Consider the following 4387-nt stretch of genomic DNA (forward strand, 5'->3'; position numbering starts at 1 on the left):
GTGTCGTATTCATTATCTATGGAACAAGTATTAATCTAATCTAATCTAATCTAACCGCGGTGTTGACCGTCTAGGCATGGTTAAACTACAGACAACACGAAACCGTCTACCTCCTTCCTGGTGAAATGACTGGAACTGATCGGCTGTCGGACCCCCTCCATCTAATAGGTACTGCTCATGCATGGTTGTTTTCATCTTTGGGCCAGTTTAGCGACATCTCTGAACAGTCTTAGGGATTGTAATTCAAAAATGTTCAAATGTTTGTGAAATCTATGGGACTTAACTGCTAAGGTCATCAGTCTCTAAGCTTACACACAACTTAACCTAAATTATTCTAAGGACAAACACACACATCCATGCCCGAGGGAGGACTCGAACCTCCGCCGGGATCAACCGCACAGTCCATGACTGCAGCGCCTAAACCGCTCGGCTAACCCCGCGCAGCAGGGATTATAATTACAAATACCCTAAATTGGAACGACCACATATATAATGTTGTGGGTAGAGCAAACCAAACACTGTGATGTATTGGCAGAACACGGAGAAGGTGCAACAGGTGTGCTAAAGAGACTGCTTACACCACGCTTATCCGCCCTATTCTGGAGTATTGCTGTGCGGTGTGGGATCCGCATCAGGTGGGACTGACAGATGAAATCGAAAAAGTGCAAAGAAGGGCGGCTCGTTTTGCATTATTGCGAAGTTTGGGAGATAGTGCCACAGACATGATACGTGAATTGGAATAGCAATCGCCGGCCGGAGTGGCCATGCGGTTCTAGTCGCTACAGTCTGGAACCGAGCGACCGCTACGGTAGCAGGTTCGAATCCTGCCTCTGGCATGGATGTGTGTGACGTCTTTAGGCTAGTTAGGTTTAATTAGTTCTAAGTTCTAGGCGACTGATGACCTCAGAAGTTAAGTCGCATAGTGCTCAGAGCCATTTTTGAATAGCAATCTATAAACACAGGCGTTTTTCGCTGCGACGGGATCTTCTCATGAAATTTCAATCACCAGTTTTCTCCTCCGATTACTAAAACATTCTGTTGGCATCCACCTACATAGGGAGAAATGATCATCGTGACAAAATAAGAGAAATCAGGGCTCGCACAGAAAAATTTAAGTGTTCGTTTTTCCAGCGTACCGTTCGAGAGTGGAACGGTAGAGAGACAGATTGAAGGTGGTTCATTGAACCCTCTGCCAGGCACTTTACTGCGAAGTTTGTGTGTGTATATTAGATGTCCGGTGCCAAGCACTGTTGTACAGTCGCTGATTTCGACAGCTTTCGTTGATGTGCTGCAATAAGTCCAAGTCTGTCTATCTGAAACTTACCGGCAGACTGAAACTGTGTGGTGGACCAGACTCGACACCGGAACCTTGACTTTTGCGGGAAACTCTCTCAGGATCCGCACCGCACTGGGTCACGATGGCAGGTCTCCTGTTTGTTCTGCTGACAACGCTCAACAGAAGGTGCTAGCAAAGACGCCAGAGGAATCCCTGCAGCCTGTGCTCAGGGTTGACCGTGTAGCTTGATGTGCGACTTCGAAATAAAACGAGCATGAAGAAAAAGATGTTCCTTTATTGCTGATCGTGACATAAACGGGTTGTTACACGCGATGTAGAACAATTTAAGAAACGACGGTGTTACATTTTTCATTCATGTGAGAATGTTAGTACGTTTATTTGAAGAGTTAGTGAAGTTTTGCTGAGAATAAATGAAGAAAAGACTGATTTTAATACGCTCGTATCGATTCTGCTGAGTGCATACGGTAGGTCCATAAAGTATGTGCTCGGCGCAGAGGAGGTACGCGAGTGGCCCGCTTTCGAGCACCGCGAATCGCTGAGTTGTGGTGTCTCTTGGAGGTCTCGCAGCGAACGAGAGAGGGCGCTGATCGAGAACGGTGTTGACGGCCAACACCGGTGTCGTTGTTAAAGAGACACCTGTACCGAGTGAGGGGAGCAGAGTGCACTCGACTGATGGCCCAGCCTGTCTGCGGAAGGTACAACGCAAGTTGCTGTAACCGAACTGGTGTTTGACCTCTCTTTCCTGTGGCGGGTTTGGACTGTTAAACTGTCAGATCATTTGAAAGAATTATCTACTGCCAATCAGCGTCTGCTGAGGAGGTGAAGCTTGTTCTTTAAAGTTCGCGGGTTTAGTTAAGACGGCTCGTACGTGCCACGTCCCCTGCTTGAGATTCCCAGTTAACGTAAGACGTTGTCGACACTTCATCCAGAATTGATGTCGTGCAACTCTGCATGCCTAGAAACTGGTACTGCAGCGGTCGGAGGATACTTAATTGGCATATTATTACCTGTACGTTTTTCTGTTGCAGAAGTGTATACATCGTGGTTGATGTTACACTGGTCTTAACGGAAAACTGTGCAGGACGAGGCTAGGTTCGGATCCTGTGGTGGTGTGCAACGTACTGGCCGTGAGGAGTAGGGCAGCTCCAGAACAATTACTGTACAACTGGATGGTGAAGAAATTATTCTGTTTGTTAATAACAAATAGTTCTAGTTTGTTTTTCACGATGCCACGTGATTGATCTCCACACTCAGTTCCACGTGATTGATTTCCACACTCAGTTGAGAGAATATGACGTATGAATTAGATGAATTCTTGGGTTTTGAATTGTATAATGTTTGAATCTTGGAAGTAGCTGAAGATATTAACCGGAGCGATGTTTCTGGATAGCATGGGTCTAGTTTCAAATGGGGATCACGAAACGGCAGTGACCGAGGTGTAGGTTATTGCTGTTTTCCTTCAAGGACAAGTTTATCTTTTAAACTGATTGGTCTGGCTGCACTACTTTCAAGAAATTTTGGAAGAGACATGTCAGAGTATTTAGTTACCTGCTAGGTATAAATTAAATTAAAGAAGTGTGAACAGTTTTATGCTATTGGTTGTATTTAAAATTGTCTTAATATAGTTAGGCAATCAAATTAGATTATCGCGACTGATTATTTTAATTCGTTGTTCAATTTCAGCCAACGGCCTTGACGCAGTGGCAACACCGGTTCCCGTCAGATCACCGAAGTTAAGCACTGTCGGGCTGGGTTAGCACTTGGATGGGTGACCGTCAGGTCTGCCGAGCGCTGTTGGCAAGGGGGGTGCACTCAGTCCTTGTGAGGCAAAGCGAAGAGCTACTCGATTGAGAAGTAGCGGCACCGGTCTCGGAAACTGACATACGGCCGGGAGAGCGGTGTGCTGACCACATGCCCCTCCATATCCGCATCCAGTGACGCCTATGGGATGAGGATGACACGGCGGCCGGTCGGTACCCTTGGACCTTCATGGCGTGTGCGGGAGGAGTTTAGTTTATTCTCGTCTGTTAAATTTCATTGTGAATTCGGTGACTCAAGCCGGTATTGGTTACAGAGTCTGTGTCGTTATCTTCTCTAGTTAAACTGATGTTTGGAACTTCTATTGCTGTTTTCCTTCAAGGACAAGTTTATCTTTTAAGCTGATTGGTCTGGCTGCACTACTTTCAAGAAATTTTGGAAGAGACATGTCAGGGTATAGAGTTACCTTCTAGGTATAAATTAAACTAAAGAAGTGTGAACAATTTTATGCTATTGGTTGTGAGTATTTAAAATTGTCTTAATATAGTTAGGCAATCAGATAGATTATCGCGACTGATTATTTTAATTCGTTGTTCAATTTCAGCCAACGGCCTTGACGCAGTGGCAACACCTCCCTAGGGTATGGCTGTGTGTGTTGTCCTTTGTGTTAGTTTATGTTACATAAATTAGTGTGTAGTGACCAGTGTAATCATTAGCTAATTATTTGTTGTCCGTAGTGATATCTACAGTTGTAGCTGTAACTGTAAAGTATACCTAGAAGAGATTTTTCAACTTTCCTTTAAAGTACGTTAAAATAACTGAAATTCCATTTATAAATATTTAAGACAAAAAATTGGTAACTTGCATCACTTTTGCTAACGCGTATTACTTCTTAAAATAAGTTTACTGTGTCTGATGATTAGGCCCAGTAGTATCACTTTCTGTAGCAGTTGGAGCTAGGCTATTTCGGTCTGGAAGTAGGATTTGACGAAACAGTAATGCGCTTTGCTTGTGCTGTAAAGGTCTTGTAATTGAACTGGAGTTTCGGGAAAAGGCTATAAATAAATTGAGGATCCATAATTTCCACCGTCTCCAGCAGGCCAGCGTCCAAAAGGTGCAATACTGTAGGGAGACTCTGAGTGTGGTTGTTGTGTGGAGGGACTTCATTTACGACTTCCAACACCTTTTCTTCATTTGTACTTTGAATAGTCCTGAGATGCAGTGTCCAAAATTGCTGATCCCATCTGAATGTCTCAGATAAAAGATTCGTTCTCAAAATTATACATAGGGTTCACTTGGTCGAAAAAAATTACGTTTGCGTGAGTGGCAGGC

General features: G+C 44.3%; 1 pseudogene; it reads left to right on the top strand.

The window, feature by feature from the left end:
- The first annotated feature begins 2979 nt into the window (after nucleotides 1–2979).
- LOC126337095 (5S ribosomal RNA) lies at nucleotides 2980–3097 on the top strand (annotated as a pseudogene).
- The last annotated feature ends 1290 nt before the right edge of the window (nucleotides 3098–4387 follow it).

The sequence above is a fragment of the Schistocerca gregaria genome, chromosome 2, assembly GCF_023897955.1.
Source record: "Schistocerca gregaria isolate iqSchGreg1 chromosome 2, iqSchGreg1.2, whole genome shotgun sequence".
In the NCBI taxonomy this organism is placed as follows: domain Eukaryota; kingdom Metazoa; phylum Arthropoda; class Insecta; order Orthoptera; family Acrididae; genus Schistocerca; species Schistocerca gregaria.